This window comes from Cetorhinus maximus, chromosome 17, assembly GCF_964194155.1.
Source record: "Cetorhinus maximus chromosome 17, sCetMax3.hap1.1, whole genome shotgun sequence".
Taxonomy (NCBI): domain Eukaryota; kingdom Metazoa; phylum Chordata; class Chondrichthyes; order Lamniformes; family Cetorhinidae; genus Cetorhinus; species Cetorhinus maximus.
Window position 1 is genome coordinate 96,687,321 of NC_135895.1, and position 20,390 is coordinate 96,707,710.

The 20,390-nt window shown below is 42.3% G+C and overlaps 1 long non-coding RNA gene across 1 annotated transcript; it reads right to left on the bottom strand.

Annotated features, from left to right (window-relative positions):
• Window positions 1-3,073: 3,073 nt before the first annotated feature.
• LOC144692615 (uncharacterized) lies at window positions 3,074-9,304 on the bottom strand. Its single transcript, XR_013579355.1, has 2 exons — window positions 9,126-9,304; window positions 3,074-3,558 (listed from the first exon to the last, which is right to left on the bottom strand). It is a non-coding gene; the product is annotated as an uncharacterized LOC144692615 (long non-coding RNA).
• Window positions 9,305-20,390: the final 11,086 nt, after the last annotated feature.

The window sequence follows — 20,390 nt, forward strand, 5'->3', positions numbered from 1 at the left end:
AATGGTTGGTTTTAAGGAGAGTCTTAATGGAGGCAAGAGGGGTGAACAGGTTTAAAGAAGTAATTCCAGAGCAAAGTCCCTTGGCAGCTGAAAGCATAGCTACTGATGGTGGGACAAAGGGAGGGTAGATACACAAGAAACCAGAGTCAGAAAGATGGAGTGTTTGGCGCAGGGAAGGGATTGTAGGGTTATACGAGGTGGCAGGGATGGAGATAGTTGAAGCCATGGAGGCATGTAAACACAAAAATGAGGATTTAAATTTGGAGCATTGGGGACAGGAACCAACATATGTCAATAAGGATAGGGATGACGGATGAATGGGCTGAGTGTAGGATAGGAGACAGACAGCTTGAATCCTATTCTTAACCATACCTTCATTTCGCTCCTGTTAAAATGTTTAGTAGAAAGCATTAACTTGTTTTTTTTTAAATCACATTTTCTGTAGGAAGAGGAGGTTAGAATAATCTAATCTAAATGCTTGGCACTACTTTATGTTCTGTCTAGTCTTTTGTAATCAGTTCAAATTATAGAATTCACTTTGTTTTCCAGCACTTTGAAGACTTTGACCACTGCTCAACACTTTCTGTAATTTGATTTTCAGTGCCGTGTGCCTCATAATTTAAAATATTGAATCCCAAAATCATCCTGTTACTCTTCTCTAAACCTTCAATGAATCATGAACTCTTGAAGTTAGCACACCCAAGTTATGACAATAATCCAAATATAGCCTTACCACTATTATATGTAGGATTCAAATACTCATTCAACTTATGATCAAGGACCCTTGTGAAGAAGGCCCAGAACCATATACTCAAGGCAACTACAGGCAGACAATAAATGCCAGCCTTGTCAATGATGCTCACCTCCCAAGAATGAAAGGAACCTAAACCCCATTACTCAGTTGGCTTAATTGATAGCAGCATATGCATTTAGTGAATGTTCAGTATTTATATCAAAGTATTTTCCTTAACCCTCAATAGGTACTTATGTTTCCTGTACCAGTGCAAGTAATTTACATTGATTCATCTTAAATTCAATGTGCTATTGCTTAAACCATCCATATAATTTTGCCAAATCCCTTTGAATACTATTAATCCATTTTCATTAATCAGCTGACATTGTAATTTAGGTGGTCATTGCTTCATGAATAAAGTGGCACTCCCTCAGGATTTATTATAAATTTCACAAGCTGTGTATTCAGAAAGGATAAACTTTCTGGGCATATACAGATCTATTTTTAAAAATACATATATATATATTTAAGATTAATATCAACTACTACGTCCTTTAATCAGTAAGTTTTTTTAATATATATATATAGCCTTAGCAAACAAAATACTGAGAAATTTAAACATTAAGTTAAGAACTTAGCCAAGCCTCTTGCTAAACCACTCAGCATTTAAAGCTAGTAATTTTAAAATAACCCTTCCCCCTTGACATTCAATGGCATTACCATCAGCATGGGTGGGCAGGCTAGGTGCCCAACCCCAATCATATCACTGTGGCTGCGTCTGATCTGTCTTAGTTGCTGAGGCATGGTCAGTTTATACAGATGCCCCTAATGCGTGGCCACTCCCCTCACTTACCCTGCCCCCCACCTCGATTGCCTGTGCATGGGATGCAGCGCCAGGACAGCACTTGACCCCCCCCACCCCCACCCCACCACTGACAACGGTCGCCTCTGATATTGGCCAGCACTTACCCCACCATACCCACAGCAGTCGCCTCTGGGGCCAGGCATCGGTTGCCCCCACTCTCTGGTGCCTCTAAGGCCTGTAAATGACAGGTGAGCTGTGGAGAACACTGCTACTCACTCACCTCAGTTCCCCCAAAGTGAAGGCCGCCAAGTGCATGTCACCTGCGTGCTGTTGTGAAACACGTTGGTGTGATTTCCTGTTGACATGGACGGACGATACGACAGGGTTCCAAGACCCTGGTGGGATGGCCTTTTAATTATATGCTGATGTATTACAATTAGCTCCCCGGCGACCGATGGCGGGAAACATGAAGCAGGTCGTGCCATATTTTCCACACATGCCACCTATCATGCCCACCACCAGCAGGCTCGGGAAATTCCGCCCATTGTTTATGGCTTTCCACAAATGCACACGAGGTTTACATTAGGGAAACTACGTTGCTGTTCCTTCATTGTAGTTGGGTCAAAATCCTGGAACTCCCTAACAGCACTGTGGGTGTACCTACGCCACATGGACTGCAGTGGTTCAAGAAGGCAGCTCACCACCACCTTCTCAAGGGCAATTAGGGATGGGCAACAAATGCTGGCCTAGCCAGTGACACCCACATCCCATGAAAGAATAGAAAAACTGAAGAACAGTCAAACTTGCCTGTTCTAGCAGTCTCCCTGAGCTTTTGTGCTTGGGAAAGAAACTTCTTCCATTTCAAATTCAGTTACTCTTCATTATTTAAAATTTCAGAAGCCAAAATCCCCATTTTCATCATGCAGATAAGGAAATGGTTGAAAAATATGAAATGAAGAGAGAGTTATGGTATCGGATTGAGAGGTGCTGAATGGGATATTTCTGAGATCACTGTTTGAATCCTATGGTTTATTATCTACATAAAATGCCTGGATCTAAAGCCAATTGTGAGCTTCTTAAATTTGCAGAAGACCTATAGAGGCTTGAGATTCATGATTTGAAGATTTTTTACGTGGTATTTAATTGGGCAAGTAAATTACAAGCGAAATATCAGATATTGTTTATTAGCTAAAATAATGAGGCATCCAAAAAAGAGACATATTAACAGGGACTTGATAAGACTGGTCAGTTTCAATGTCAAGTGGAAAATTTTTTTAAATGCATATAGACTCATGGATGGTTGAATATAAAACTACAGTGTTTATACTGACATCTTATAGCTCAATGTGCAAACAAGTTGCACTGCTGCAGGGTTCACAATAAACATGGGCAGTGGGTGAATTCATCCCTGAAATGCCAGCAGAAGCCTGCAAAAAAGTAAAGACAACAAATTCAAGAAAGGTCGACCCTGTTCCGTACCTAATGGTTCCTCCAGTCCAGATAGTTTGCGGTCACCAGCAGCAGGCTTCCATGGATTTAAACAAGAAGGATTGTTTATTTCACACACTCACCCCAGAAACGCTAATGCTACATCAATCAAACAACACATACCCAAGAAAGATACAATTAAAGAGAATAGTGCACTTCTATAAGTATTAAAACCAAATAGAGTTAGCAGTTCATGTGTCTTTGAGAGTCCAGCGAAGAAAGGAGATTTACCACTCTGGAATTGTAGTTCAGAGAAGTTCAGATGGTTGGAGTCAGATCAGGATTAACTGCAAGGTTCCTTCAAAGTAAAGACTGCTTAGCAGCTCATGTAGCCAGGCACTGGTGGCAGTTGTAACCAGAGGTCCAATTTCTTTACAGGTGAACTCAGAGCTTTTCGGAAACAGGTTGGAGGGGGCTTTTTTAAAAAGGCTTTTAAGCCTCACAGTCCTTGAGAAGCAAGATGGCACAGCCTTTCTCTGCAGCTGTGTATTGTTGATGTTAGTCTGCAGCCTGCACAGGTCTCTTCTTGGCTCTGGGACAAAAGGATTTTAGTGTCAGAACCAGTTTTGATCACATAATTAACAGCCATTGATACACAATAAGAGACAAATGGTGGTCCTTCGGAAAGAATTAGTTTCAGCTGCACGGTCAAAGGCCATTGATATTCAATGGATGGTAGGTAGCCATCTTCTCACTTCACTTGTGGATAACTGGTCTTGATAGCTTTCCTTTATTACATGGCAAACCTGAATTCACAGAGTCTAGGAGTCTATTGTCTTTGTGTTTTGGAGTAGGCTTAGCAATAGCAGGAGTGAAATTCTACAGAGGAGTGGAATTCCCACCCATTATAATCCAATTTAGAAATTTCCAGAAAGCTTGTTAGTTTGTTGAAGTTGCAAGTCACCTGATCCCTTGATAGCCATCTTAAAAATTCATCAGGGTCCATTTTAAAAGGAATACAGTTTTTAAAATCTGTACTGGCATGACAAGTTGCTCTTCCAATCACATATTCTGTCTCTCCCATGCTGTTACTTTAGCTCCTCCACTGATAGGCTCCCATCCTCCCACTCTTGCTGCTCTCCAGAGCCAGAATTGGAGAAGCAGCAAGAGCAGGAGTTAGAGAATCTGTCATTGGAGGAACTGGAGCAATTATTGCAGATGACAACCCGTTTGACTCGAACATTTCTCTTTCTCTGGCTCTGCAACAACCGGTTTGAGTCAAACTTTCGAAATCCTCCGGGACCGGGATAAGGAAAAATAAAACTGAAAAGAGAAAGGATGGAGGTGTCTGGAAAGGAGGCCAGATGCAGGCCCAGACCAGGGGCAGCAGCCAGTGGAGAGATCTGTCACATTTTAGTTTTGTGTGTAGTGGTGGTGGGTGGAGCTGGGGACTCGGGAGGCAATGAAAAATGAGAACAGAACTGTGCAGATTAATTTGGTCTTTTACTAACACACCTAAACTGCTAATGTCTGTCTGATTTCTGTTTTGTTGCATCAAATAGCTGATGAATTTTAGATGAACCTGATCTTAGTTTATTATTATAAATTGCACAAGCCATGTGATACCAAATATGGGTGTTACTTTGCAAAATAAGTTTTCAATCTCGCATTGACACATGGTTAATATACTATTTTGATTTGATTAACCCTGGGTTTAAAATTAGATGAGCTGCTATATATTATAGAGTCTTTCCGTTTGGTATTTGTATTGGCTTATCTATCTAAAGAGGGAAACCCTAAAAAAAAAAATCAACCCAAATACAGAAGGCAATGTCTCTACGTGACTGCATCACCTAATAAAGAAGTTAGTGAGAATGAAAAAGTAGCCCCCAAAAATCAAGAAGTGGCCCTCACGGAAATCTCAGAAGGAGCCCTCGACAAAAATCTATTTTGTTCCCTGGACAGTTGTATATAATCCTAACCACCATTTTTCAAATTGTAGAAGTTGAGAGTGGAACAACAGAAATTATTTCCAATGTGACTTGAGCTGTTCATTTGTAGAGGCTGTGTGGTGGCGTGCTTCAGTTCACTTAGGGAGTCCGAGTTGCTGTGGCACTTTTACATGCATGTTGGAGTCTGGAGCTATAGATAGTGATGGTAGAGGCTCCAACTTCCTTTCCATCAAATGGCTGACCAGCAATCTCTCCTGCGGTATGCCTGACACTAACGTGTGTTGAAAGGATTTACAGGTTGATCGTCACATTTGGCCACGTTATAAACACACCTTCCTTGGCCATCACGTCCTAGGGTGGGATTCCAACCAAGAACGCTGGTTTAGAGTCAGGGTTGCTACCCACTGCACCACAAGATCTCTTTAATACAGTGTATATAGTATTAAATAGTATATAGATAAGGTGAAGCCAGAACAACAGATATATATTTAAATTAGTGAAAAATAAATCCATTCCGAAAACCTATTTTACTCAAAGATTTATAAACACTTAAAAATTTCCTACAAGGTAACTCAGTAGAGCCAAAAGTGTTTGATACGTTCAAAACGCAGTTGTGTGCTGGCCTGAATGAATTTGAGCATCAGGGTTTGAGGTTTGATGCCGTGAATGATCTTTCGTTGTCCTTAATTTGTCTTATATTCGTATAGATATTGTGCTTGCAGTCCATTCCCAAGGGCATTCTTGGACCAAGTGCTTTGAAAATACATTTTGCTTTTATGCCTTGTGGGAATTATCTGACCTCACTACCTCCCAATGATATGATGCCGAGTGAAAAATCACAGACGTAATCATGGCCTTAATCATCCAACTTCTCAGATAGGAACTGTTAACATGATACAGGAGGCCAGACCAAAAAGAGAAAAATAAATTTAGAAATAAAAGAGTAAGAGGTGTAGGTGGTTTAACAGAGATCTTTGTCCTTGTTGTAGTGCTGAGCCATAGAGAGCAGAGGCCCCATGTTTAATCTGTTGATCTCAACTCACTGAATTAAAGAATCACACAACACAGAAGGAGGCCTTTCAGCCTATTGTGTATTTAGTGGCTCTGTGAAAACAACCTGGTAATACAGAACTTTAATATTGTTTCCCCAAATTGAGCAACACTATGTATGAATTTTGGTGCTGTGCAATGGCAGGTATGTAGGCCATACATTCCAAAGATTGGCTGATCCAATCTAACAGCATGTTCTTATGGTTGTTCGTAGTAGGCAGTCTGTAACCAGCCCTCACTTGCAAAACCCAAACAAAACATCCACTGTTAGATGTGATTCTGCAATTGGGCAGAACTTGCTGAACAATCCTGAGTGCAGTAATAACGTAACTAATAACCAATTTAAGATAATCCATCAAGGTCATAATGTGGCTCATTTACATTTGCTAGAAGCAACATACATTCATACACGGGGACCCGTTCACAGCAAACAAGAGGAATATGTTCAAGCCATGCATTAATTTTGAATGAGCTGGGAGCTTGTGTAGTTCCACATTGCTTTCTCCACGACAACGTCTCAACCAATAAGAATTGACTTTCCAACAAACCAGCACCCTTTTCTCCTGTAGTATAAATTGTTGTGATCGTTTGAAATTTGGCCTTCTTACATTTATTCTGATGGGTGCAAGACAAAAAGCTTTGGTAACATGTCTCTCTTTTCAGCAATATTCAAGCTCCCTGAAAGAGCTACTAACAATTAGTCCTCCTTCCCCAACTCTTTCTCTATAACCCTGAAAAGCTTCCCTTTTTTTAATATACAATTAGGGATGGGCAATAAATGCTAGCCTAGCCAACGGATGCCTAAATGTAGTGTGCGAATAATGTATTTTTAAAAATCCCTTTTGTAAGTTACTATTGAATCTGCTTGCATCACCCTTTCAAGACAATGTATGTTAGATCATAACAAACCTACGGCTTAAAAAGATCTCTTCATCTCTCCCTTTGTTGTTTCTGCAAATTATCTTAAATCTGTGCTCTCTGGTTATCAACCTTCCTACCAGTGATCTGCCTATCTACCCCATCAAAATCCCTCAAAACTTTGAACACCTCAATTAAATCCTTCCTTAACCTTCTTTGCACTAAGGAGAACAATCACAGTTTCTTTAGTCTTTCCGCACAAATGAATTCCTTAATTCCTGGTGCTATTCGAGTAAATCCCTTTTGCATCCTCTCCAAGGTTTTGACATCCTTTCTAATTGAGTTGGTGCCCAGAAATAAACACAATATTCTAGTTAAAGTCGGTGATTTTCAAGAATTAAGCATAACTTCTTTGATTTGCTATTCTATGCCTCTGCATATATCGCAGACCTTGAACTGATTGTTTTCAGGACAAAGCGAACATTTCTTTGTTAACACTTGTATTGCAAACAACATGTGATTCTGTCACGAAGAGAGTTTATGTGTTTATTATTGTCTGTGAACCAAGTTTTTTATATGTGTGAGGTTAGTGTGTGTTCTTACCATCAGAGTAGTTTGACCCAATTTTAATAATTTTCAGCAGCAAGCTTTTGTGAATTTAAAATTTAGTTTATCATGCTCTTGGCTTGGAGGTTTTAATGCAATGTCTCACATAAACTGGGCCAGAACTTCCCCAGAGTGGCAATCAGTGTTGTTTTTCCACTCCACTTCTACTTTCTTACCTTGAAATCTTTCCAATCCTTTCACTCTTGGCCTTTTGACTCAGGCCAGGCAAGGACTATGCAGGGGAGTGTGTTCCCAGGGCCTTCTGTCAAGGGTTTCAGAGCCAGACAAAAGGGGGCCATGTCCCCTTTTTTATGGCACTGGCTGCTGTAAATAGGTAGGTTTAAATGTCCTGCCATTTTCAAGCCAGGGAGAAGGTAGGTCTGTCAGGTAAGTGGTTAGAATTTGGGGGGATGGGGTTTGGGCAGTCGAGGGGGTCAGGTAGTCAGGGGGACTGGGCAGAACTAGGGGTTGGGCAGTCAGCGGGAGTTTGTGCAGTTGGCGGGTTTGTGCAGTCCAGAGGGTTTGGCAGGCAGTGGGGGCGGAGGGATTCCAGCATTTGCAGGACTCAGACAGTCAGGAAGGTTGGGCAGTCAAGAGGTGGTCAGGCAGTTGAAGGGGATGTCAAACCGTTGGGGGGGTGGTCAGGCAGTTTGGGGGGGTTGTTGGGCAGTCGGGATGGGTGGGAAGTTGGGAGGGACAAGCACTCGAGGGAGTCGGACAATTGGGGGGAGTGTCAGGCCATTGAGGGGGTTGGGCAGACGGTGGGGGCCAGGCAGTTGCGGGGGGGTGGGGGGGGGGGAGGTGGGGTGGGGGGGGTGGGTGGGGGATGGTGGGTCGGGGAGGTTGGGTAGTCGGGATGCGTTGGGCGGTCGGATATGTTGGGCAGTTGGGGAGTGTCAGGCCACTGGGGAGGTCAGGAAGTTGGGGGGTCAGGCAGTTGGGGGCCGGTGGGGAGGGTCAGGGGTTTGGACAGTCAGAAGAGGAGGGCTGTCAGCAAGGGGGTGGGTCATGTCAGGCCTAGGGTGTGGTCAGGGGTTGGGGGATTCCTGGAGGGCTGGGAGTCCCGTCGTGGGGTGGGGGGTATAGTCGGAGGGCTGGGGGAATTTCCCCTCAGGGTTTGGGGGTGTTCCCTTGTGGAGGGGGGGGCGGTGAATGTCCCATGGGAGTTTAGTAGGTGGTGGGTCATTCTGTGGGGGAGGGAGAGGGGGAGTCTTTGGGGGTGTTAGTCAAGGTTTGGGGGAGTCCTGTGGCTGGGGGGAGTCACAGGGTGGGGGGAGTCCCCTGGTGGGTTTGGGGCTTCACATGGGGGAGTCCCATGGGGGGTTGGTATGGGTCTGTACAATATTTACCCAGAAGCTGTAAGTGGTTTTAATTTTTACAACATTTCCTGGGTGACAATTGATGTAAGACAGTCGGAACTTTCCGAATTTTGTGATTTAAATCACATTTTCAGATGGGCCCCAGTGCAGGGCAATTGCCCGGGGGGAGATTGCACTTCCTTGCCGATTGCCATGCAAACCTTACCCGGGAACGTTCGGGGGGGGGGGTCCCCAGTGCATCTTTTGGGTGCCCCCACAGTTACGCTGTCCTGGAGCTCAAAAGTTACAACCCACAATCACGCACAGAAAGAATTGATGAGAAAAAAACAGTACAATTACAAGTTGAAATGACTTCAGTCTCTTTCATAGCAGACCTGTCGTTTCTTAGCTGAATTGCTGTAGCTGGAGAGGAGGTCAGGTAAATGCAGATGATTCTCAGTAAGCTGCAAGGTTTCTTGTGGTTGAATTGCTTGGAGGTCGGTTCTCAGATGTACTTGAAGATGGAACAGGCTGGAGGAGAATCCTTCCCCCACTTTCACGGTATGGCTGTTTCACCTTGGCTTGCAGCTGGTTTGATGGCTTTTCAGATGGTCTGTCAGATGGAATTGCTTGTGGGGTTTCTCTGGTCTGAACAGCTTCTGCTGTAACTTTTAAAAACAGGCATAAACATGGCTGCCTTAACCATGTGACCTATACAAGTCCCAAGATCTTTCCCAAATAACGTAGTAGGTTGGGCCAGTACACATCCTGTGTTGTGGCCTTTCACACTTTGTGTTTTGAGACAGCCAGGGTCTTTGTGCTTGAAATGAGGAACCATCAGAATACAACAAAAGTCATGGAGACTCATTTCATATTCGTCTAACACCCATTGAGTTTCGACATGGTGAGGCAGGAAGGTGAATCTGATATAGTCCTGGTTGTTTCCAGTTTATCCTTAACAAAATAACTTGTTTGTTTCACAAGTGGCTATGATTGTTCATATCTTAATTAGGTATTTGCTTGAATTTCAGGCCTTGTCTGGAGCTGATCTTGCCAACGTCACATGATGTGTGGTCAGCCATCTTAAAAACTATAGTGTCCATTTTAAAAATACAGCTTTGAAAATTTGTAATATCTTCATGCCTGTACTTGGAATGACAATTGCATGTGTATTTTACTCCTGAATGAGTATAAAAGGCCATGGATATTGTCTGGTCACTACATGGATATTTCAGCTCTACCACCTTTTGTAGTAAGCAAAATTTAAAGCAAATAGTTTCACTTCATAAATAAACATGAAAAGGTACAGATTTTCTAATGATGTGAAACACAGCAGATTTTTATGTCACTGAGAGTCATTCTGCTGGATACTGTGTGTGTGCGTGTGTGCACACCAGGTGACAACAGGATCAGCCTTGACTGTAATGCCCCCTCTGATTCAATAGCCTGTCAGTGTTCACAGTCTAAGCTTGAGCATGAAGGACACTTGTACGAGCTTTAAGAGGGCCATCTGAGCTTATGGAATTATACATTAGCAACTTCAACAGCTTCAGGAGAGGAGGAGAGATCATTGATAAATTGAAATATAGCTCATATACTGGCAATGTGGAGTGGGATTGGGGAAGGAAGCAAGTTGGCATTAATGGTGCAGACTCTTTGGCGGTATATTGTGCTGGCTGAGGAACCTGTGACCTTGGTATTGGCCTGATTTGATTTTACCAGCATTTTTGGTTTCAATTTCAGACCTAACTTGGTAGATTTTCCGCATTTTCTATTTCTCCAAATTTTCCCTGCTTCCTTGACTATTCAAGTATTTTTTATTTTCTTCAAAGCTTTCTTTCTGTGGTTTAATTAATATGATCTTTTATACCATTTCATCTCTTTTTCTTTTAAACAACCTATGGCTCATTCACCAATCCCCTCTGTAATTGGCATTTGTTTCACTGCATCTTTTTTCATGTTTTTACTCTTCAGGTGTACTCCATTGGCTGTAAAGCATTTGGGATGTCCTGAGGTTGTGGAAGGCACTTTATAAAGGCAATTTATTTTCTCTTATTTATTTTTTCACTGTTCAGTTTTGACACATTGTTCTATTATTTATTTGCAAAGCTGCTGACTGACCTATTTTATGTTTCCAGCATTTTATGGTTTTATTTCAGGCATATACAGACACTTTGTTTTATTACAGGCATAAACAATGCATCACTAAGAACTGGCAGACTGCACCCAGTTTACTTCCAGACAAGTTTGTTTTTAGATGCGAATAACCACTGATTTACTAAGTGCTTAGAAGAAGCTATAATAAACAATGGTTGATTCTGAACCAAGGATTGCACTTCCTTGCCGATTGCCATGCAAACCTTACCCGGGAACATTCGGGGAGGGTTCCCCAGTGCATCTTTTGGGTACCCCCCAGTTACGCTGTCCTGGAGCTCAAAAGTTACAACCCACAATCACGCACAGAAAGAATTGATGAGAAAAAACCAGTACAATTACAAGTTGAAATGACTTCAGTCTCTTTCATAGCAGACCTGTCGTTTCTTAGCTGAATTGCTGTAGCTGGAGAGGATCAAGGATCTCTGGTGTTTCAGTGCTGTAAAATTCTGTGCAGCCAGCCTCATATTTCTGGGTACTTGTTTATATTTTGGCGTTGTTTCATTTAGGTCAGGAATGTCCCTGCCAGTCAAAAGAGTTGACGATATCCAAGTCGAGTTTACATTTTGTGATGTTATTTTTTAATGAGATACTTGTTGACTCTATTGACTTTGTTGACTCCATAATGAGTTTCTCTTCTGATTGATGGTGTTATTCTACCGGAAATGACGTGACTATACACTCTTAGAAATCAGACTTACTAGATATTTACCAGTAAGAAAAGGCTGTGAACCACAAAGCCCAATCAGAATGTAGTTTACAGTTACTGTCCTTCACAATGTTTTGAATAGACTAACTGGCAGATGGCAGAACCATCCCCCCCCCACCGATCCCCCTATCCCTCTCTACCTCTTTCACTGGACCATGAATATCTCAATATTGCTCAAGAAACTTTTTCCATAACTTCTTCAAAAGTATCTTTGGAATAGTTTTATTTTCACATCTTGGAACAGTTATATTCTGGCAGGTCACACAAGAGTTTGAACTGTACTCATTCTCCGCCCAGCTCTGTTACAAAGTACTGCTTTTAATGTGAGATGTAAGAGAGCAATTATTTTAATTTTAGTATAATATTACTCTGGCAGGTGGTTCGGACAATAACAGATAAACTAATTGAAAGAACTTTGATTAACAAACAGAAATATGTATTACATTTATAGATCTGTTGTGATTCTGCAATATTGTCCAAGGCTGTTGTGATGTGTAATTTGCCAGTATCTTTAGCCAAGAGTTAAAGGCTACCAATTACTCAGGCTGGTTAATAAGGAAGGACAGGAATTCATGTTCAATGCTCTCACTAGCTCTACGCCAGGAAGTCACATTTGGAGGCTGGGGCCCTATGATTTCAATGGTAGCATGGTACAGTTTCCTTCCCTCTTGTTGAATCTATAAAGAGAAGTAGATACTTTTAGTGAGCTGACAAGTTATTGAAGGATCACAAGACCAGACTTATACCTAAAGTCTAAATATGTCTGGGTATATTCAATCAAGGATACTCTCCATGTAGGGTTGCCAATTGTGATTAAATGTATTCCTGGAGGTTTCATCACATGACTTGCCCCCATGCTCCAGCCATTGGTCAGACAATACATCCACCCTTGATGCACTGCTTTCCTATGCCAATTGGAAAGCAAAAATATTCATTACTCAATTGGATGACACTTGACCGTCAGCCAAACAGCCTTTTTTTCCTATTTTCAATATTTTTACATATGGTAAAGAGAAATGTTCAAAGAAAATGTAAACAAAACCTCTCTTTTTTAATGCCCCTGTGTCAGGGTGGTTGAGTTATAAACTCTCATAACATTTAAGAAGTATTTAGATATTCACTTGCGCTGCCATAGCCCCCAGGGCTATGGGCCAAGTGCTGGAAAATGGGTTTAGTGTAGTTAGATCTTTGTTGACCGACGCAGACACGATGGGCCAAATGGCCTCCTTCTGTTCTGTAAATGTCTATAAGTCTATCAATTTATGAGGCTATTTTTTCTCCAGGATTGCACACAGCAGTGTCCTGTAGGTTAATCTTCAATTCCTGCAGTCTCCAGGCTAATCTTGGAGTGTTGACAACCCTACCGCTGAGTCCACTTGCAGGCATACAATGGTTAATGGTCTGGACCCAAGCTCCTTTACTTATCCATTGGCTGAGACTTACCCCTGCTCTGCCTGCTCTTTATCTCCCCCGGTTCCTCTCTTTCTCTACCACAAATACACCAAGTCTCCCGCCCTTCTCATTTTCCGCCAGATGTCCAATTTGGTTATCCCATCCTACTTAAGGTTGTTCCCATACTGATGATCTGCTACTATCCTAGGCTTAATGAGCATGCAGTAATGCAGAATTTAAGTATCCTGCTTTATCCCAAGATCATGTCTTTTCCAAAAATGCTCTGTCACCAATGCAGCCTTATTCCATCTTTGCAACATTGGCCACCTCCACCCCTAGCTCTTCCCCACTGCTACCAAGAATCCAATCTGGCTCAATTTCTCCAATGTCGTCTTAATTGGTCTTTGCTTCCACCCTCTACAAACAAAAGCTCATTCATAAAGGAAGTGTCGGAAGAGGTGAGCACAGAGTTCAGTAACAGTGATCAGTGCAAGGACCTTAGACAAGAAAGAGAGGTTATAAGTGAGGAGTAAGTAGAGAGTACCAGGATACATGATTTGTTTGATCATCTACTGCCATAACCACCTTAATCAACATCAACTCCTTACAGCCACAGGATCATTCTGAAGAGTGAGGACCATTTCAAGCTCCTCTTTATTGCAAGCCATATCTCCTTCAAACCCCTCCCTTCTCCATCCTCATTCCTAATGCCAGTGGAAAGAGCTCATTGATACTAAAGCCTCAGGTCCAGAAAAAAAGCTATCCAGTCAGTTCACTATGTGTCTTCTGTTCGCCCCGTCAGCACCATCTACCCCTACGTCAGCCCTGCTCCTACAACATTCAATAACTTCTTCTCCGCCAGCTCTCATTTGACTTCTTTGCTTCATTAAATCCATTCAGTTCTCAACCACCTCAGTCCAATGTTCGCCATTGTAACCTGCTCACTATCCACATGCATTATTTTACCCTTTCTGCACTGCCAGTATCACCCCCTTAAAATTACCATCATTGATCTCTTTTGTCCTTATCTCACCTATTATCACTGACCCCATCAACCTCCACTGATTTCCTGTTATCCACACATTAATTTTTAAATTTTTTCCTCAATCAGAAATCCTCCATAGCCTCACTGCGCCCTACCTATACAACCTCCAGTCCTATGTCCTAACTCACTCTCTGCTTTTCTACACTGAATTACTATGCATCCCCTCCCTCTGAACCACCACTGATGACAGGTCAAGGTGCCATCATGTCTTTAGTCTATGGAATTCTCACCCTTAAACCCCTCCATATTGCTGCATTGCTCTTCTTTTTCAAAAATTGTCTAATTGACCACTTTTCAGCCACCCCTCTAAAATCCTTCTAATTCCTGCTTGCTATTAGTTCACCGTCACTTAACCCAGTGAAGCTGCTTGGTACATTTTTCTGTCTATGTCCTCTCTAGCTCCATCTGTCTATTCTCCACACATCCCAGGAGGCTATATAGAGATCCAACATTCCATAGAAGCTCAAGAGATCACTTCATCCTTAACCATCCCACTTCTGCGGAAGATAAATTACCATAAAACTTTAAATTGTACAAAGGCTATTCTGCTCCCAGAGACAGAGCACAGGATTATTATACATGCAGAATACATTTAGATAAATAAAACAATTCACAAGATTCTTGAAATAACTCATTATGTCCCCTGCAACATTCTGGACTCCACTGTGTCTCTATGTGTATGGAATTATTAAGAGGTTGCAAATAGATTAGATTGTTTCATTTCACATAACACATCGTCGCTGTCCAGTTTCTTAAATGTTTCCTAGATTGGCTCCAGGTATCCTGGTTTATTCGTTAATTTCACCAACTTCATTTACAACTTTCCTTTTGCAAGATAAAACTAAAGAAAAATGATTTCCTGGTTTTAAATCCTGTGCTGAAGTTTAACTGCTTTCAAATTAAACTGCAAACAGTTTTGTAATACTTCCTTTGACAATGATGCTGCTGACTGTTTATATATTCCCAGGGAAGTAGCAGCAGCAAATTCCATTTTTCATCAGCTGTTCCTGATTCACATGTCAGAGAATGGTTGCTGCTATTTATAATCACAGGGAAAGGCTTCTGATATTGGAACAGTGTTTAGTTTTGATGCTGGTATAACTCATAGGGTGGGTCCCACTGTTCAGAGATATCCGACTTATCAAAGCATCTCTCAACCGTTTTGAACTTGAGTTATTAAAATCACCCTGCATCATAAAGATTGCTGCATGTTCATTTTCTGTTCAGTTTTGCGCAGTTACATGAAACTAGAACACAAGGAACTACAGTTCAATTATCATGATGTTTAACATGAGAAAGTTACAAAGATAAATTTTTATGCTGTGCTGACACCCTGTCTTCTTTCCATGTTACCTTTATCTCTCCTCTTTAATTGACCCCTTCAGCTACAAAATACTTCATATTACCATATTTCCACCTCCTGTCATTGTCATTATCTTTAATTTAAAAAAAACTTTTTTCATGGGTCTTGAAAGAAAGATGTATAGAAAAAGGATAAGTAAGCAAAGGATCAAAGTGTTGCTATTTAGGATTGCTACTTGATTGTACTCGGTGAGGTTAGGGTCTTCTATGTCCACGATGAACTAACTACTTAAAATAAGATCATTCACATTATCCTGGTTGATTGGGCTTTGCCCAATTCTGCAATCATACTGGCCAACTTGAATTAGATGAAAGGGAAATTGTGTTTAACTAATTTATTAGAGTTTTTTTGAGGGAATAATAAGCAAGTTGGACAAAGGGGAACCTGTAGATGTGGTGTACTTGGATTTCCAAAAGGCATTCGATAAGGTGCCACAGGCTAAGAGCACATGGTGTAAGTGGTAACATATTAGCATGGATAAAAAGTTGGTTAGCTAACAGGAAGCAAAGACAGGAGATTAATGGGTCTTTTTTGGGTTGGCAAGCTGTAACTAGTGGAGTGCCACAGGGATCAGTGTTTGGGGTCTTTATTTACAATCTATATCAATATCCCTTGGATGAAGGGACCAAATGTGTGGTAACCAAAATTGCTGATGACACCAAGATAGGTAGGAAAGTTAGTTGTCAAGATAGGTAAAGAGTTTCAAAGGGATATAGATAGGTTAAATGAGTGGGCAAAAAATTGGCAGATGGAGTATAATGTGGGAAAATGTGAACTTGTCCACTTTGGCAGGAAGAATAAAAAAGCAATATACTAGTTAAATGGAGAGGGATTGAGGAACTCTGAAGTACAGAGGGATCTGGGTAATTGAATCCTGGTACATGAATCACAAAAAGTTAGTCTGCAGGTATAGCAAATGATTACGAAGGCAAATTGAATGTTTGCATTTATTGCAAGGAAAATGGAATATAAAAGCAGGGAAGTCTTTTTGCAACTGTACAGGGCCTTGGTGAGACCACATCTGGAACACTGTGTACAGTTTTGGTCTCCTTATTTGAAAAAGGATATAATTGTGTTAGAAATAATTCAGAGAAGGTTCACTTGACTCATTCCAGGGGTGAAGGGCTTACCTTATAAAGAAAGGTTGAACAAGTTGGGCCTATGCCCACTGGAGTTTAGAAGAATGAGAGGTGGTCTTATTGAAATATAAAAGATCCTGAGGGGACTTGGTAGGGTGAATACTGGGAGGATGTCACCTGTTGTGGAGGAGACTAGGGAACACAGTTTAAGAATAAGAGGTATCCCTTTTAAGATGGAGATTAAGAGAATTTTTTTCTCTCAGAGGGTCATTAGCATGTGGAATTTTCTTCCCTAGAAAGCAGTGGAAGCTGGGTCATTGAATTTATTCAAGGCTGAGTTAGGTAGATTTTTGATAGACAGGGGAGTCAAGAGTATTGGGGGGAAGACAGGAAAGTGGAGTTGAGGCCACAGCCAGATTGGCCATGATCTTATCAAATGATGGAGCAGACTAGAAGGACTGAATGGCCTACTCCTGCTTCTAAGTCCTTTGTTCCTATGCCTTTCATGTTACTTCCACTGTTCATTTGAAAATATTTTGGTATACCTCACCCTATCCCCATTTGTGCAATTTTTGTTGAATTCTAATAGCATTGGAATTTAGATAATCCTGCATTCCCAGTGATATACTTTAAATTTGGACTACTTTATTCTACGTTTTCCCCACATCTCTGTGAAAAGCCTTGGGACATTCTTCTACATTAAAGGTTATATAAGTGCAATTTGTTGTTGTAAAAGCTGACTGCCATATCTCAGCCCATCCATGATACTAGCCCATGTCCATCCCCATTTATACCCATCGTAAACAATCATTGAGATATTTTGAAATGTAATGCACCTCACATCAGACAGACAGGAAAGATCGCATGCCACGCCTCACAACACCACAAGCTTAACATCCTATAACTGGGTCAAAGAAACATCTCTGAAATTCAGTAAGGTTTTGGCCACTGACAAGGGAAGGTCTTTATTTAGAAGTCACTGTTGTTCAATTGTCATGCTGTTAATCAAAAAGTCCATCTCTGAGCAAGTCCTACCTGTTCGGGTAAAAGAATACAGACACAGCATATAGTCAAGATCATCCAGAGCTGATGGGACCAATAGAGAATGATCAAAATGAGTTTTATCTGGTCTTTGGTTGCTTTCTCTAGTACCAAGGTGATCATTTGAAAGGGAACTAACACATATAGAAACAAAGAGTCAGCAAACTAATAATGTATCAAATGGCCTTTTTCTGTGCTCTGAACTTCTAATAGTTCTATCTATCCTCAGGAAAGCAAGAGACCATTTCCATGTGAATGAGCCTTCTTTTTACGCAGCGAGTGGTTAGGATCTGAAATGAACTACTGCCTGCGAGTGTGTTGGAGTCTGATGCAATCATGGCCTTCAAAAGAGAATTGGATAAGCACCTGAAGAGAAAAAAACTGCAGGTCCACAGGGAAAGGGCAGGGAAGTGGAACCAGTTGAGTTGCTCTTCCAGAGAGCTGGCACAGATATGATGGGCTGAATGGCCTCCTTCTGCATTGTAACCATTTTATGATTCTATTTTAAACCAGAACTGGGACAGCTGCACCCCACCCGATGTACCAAGCTGCCCGAGATAGACATTTGGTTTTTTTTGCTGAGAGAGATGGTATATTTAGAGAGATTATTGGTGTAACCATCATTTGCCTTACAATTTCAGATATTAGTGCTCTAAAGGCCATCTGAAGACACTCTGAAAAATGTTGGGAACAACAGATTTTGTGCTCAGAACAAGCAATTGTGCCACATTTTAACACAGAGCTAGCTCCCACTGAGTCCACACACGATGAATCAGCTAGAGGTGAAACATATTACAGCGGGAAAAAAATAACAATGTAGCACTTCAAAATCTCTCCTAAAATCTATTTGAAAACTACAGGGCCTGGTCATGTAAGTTGAATAGCAGCAATGACGAAAACCTTCTCAAAACCAGTCCTTTATACAGGGAAATTCTGAATACATCAGGGCAAATAAACATGATTCTCCAGAACCAAATTAATTCTGGATAATTTCCTACAGGGTATAAAAAAAAGAATTATTAGAGTACTCAGAAAATATCAAAGGAGTCAGAATTCTACTTAGGGAAGGTATCTCTGTTTGAGATATAACTGAGACTCATGTACCTACTCTCTCTCTTTCCCAGACTGAGGTTTTATTTGTGGCAAGAACACAATATGCCGTCTGGCCTGGAAAGGAAAGCAGCCAGCTCAATCTGCACAGGCACCAATGGATGGGATTGCAGCCGTCACATAGAATGGAACCTGTTACATGGAATGACCAAGTAAGCAAACCTGCCTCTCCATGGGAATATGAGCATGGGAGGTGATGTGTTTGTTTTCTCCGCAAAAAAATGACCTGTGGGTAGGAGTTTGCAGGATTGGAATGTTGTTTGCAAAACTCTTGATACGACACTGTCGGAGGCCAAGAGGAACTGGAGCTGAGGTGGCCCTCAGCAAAGTACGTGGCCAGGATAGTTTGGGTGTCAGATTTTCCCTAGATGCTTTATGGAGAATCGTGCTCCATTTTACAGAACTGACATTCATCACAAAAATTGTTCAGGTAATATTAGTTACGACCGGGATGGGAGGAGTGCGCAGTTTATCTAGCCTCGCTACTCCACAGGTCGCACCGTTAGTTTAAAAGTTTAATTCATTCACCAAAATGGCCAATTGTTTACCTTCGCGACAGCTAGACCCAGAATAAAAGAGACTTTAACAAGGCTTCTTTCAATAAGCTTAGAATTATTGATTTATTATAAAACAAAACTTATTTTTTAAAACAAGTTGCAAGAACGGGTTAACGCATAATTTGTAATCAGGAAGCGTAACTATCTAACCCTCTTAAAACTCCCCCAGCACACACACACACACATGAACAAACAAAGGACAAACAGAGAGGGGGTGGAATTTTCTGTGCTCACTGGCGATCAGGCATGCTCAGGGGAATGTGTGGACAATATGGTGAGAAGGCCAGAAATTGGTTTCACGACGTTGCAAAACCAGCTCGCAATCGTCTGATCAGCCTGTGGATGGCGGCTACAATGCCTGCCATTGGACGTCGGGAATCTCATTGTAATACATCAGCATATCATTGTAAAGCCAGCCCGCCGGAGTCAGACCCCCCTCCAATGCTGGATCATCCACCCGTGTCGGCTGGATTGTACACCAGTGCAGACCACATCTTGACAAGTGTGACATGCAGAAGTTGGGACTTACCCGCCAGGGCCTTGCTCACATCGCCGACATTCGAGGAGCAGAAAATGCTGGAGCCCGGCAGCGATGGCACACTGGAGGAACGTCCATGGCCTGCTGGGTGGATTCACATGGACATGTCTCCACTGCGAAGCAGCCCACAGAAGTTGGAAAGTCACCGTTGAGGGTCTGCTCACAACGGATGATGGTCGAGGGGGTGGGAGAGGAAGGTCTAGGATTGACTGGGAGAGGAAGAGGTGTCGGAGGTTGGGAGGGGGATCATGAAGGTGTCAGGTTGGGGTCAGTTTGGGGGCGGGGGAATGAAGGTGTCAGGATGGGATGAGGTTGGGAGGGGGGAAGGAGTCCAGAGGGAGCAGGGGTAACGGGGAGAAGACGGCAACTCGTGGTATATGGGGGGGTGGAAAGTGTAACGGAAGGAGTCTGGAGGGGGAAAGGAATGTGGAGAGGGGAGGGAGTCTGGGGGAAGGAAGGATTGCAGAGAGGAGAGGGAGTAAGGCTGGAGGAAGAAGTAAGGATGTCTGAAGGAGGGAAGGAGTAAGCGGGGGAGGGTCTGGACGGGGGAGGGTCAAGGGGAGGGGGAGCCTGGGTTTGGGGGGGAAGGGACACAAAGGGAGGAAGGGGTTCTGAGGGGGTATGGGGCTCCAAGGGGGGCTGGAAGGCGTTCCAAGGGGGGAGGGAGTCTGG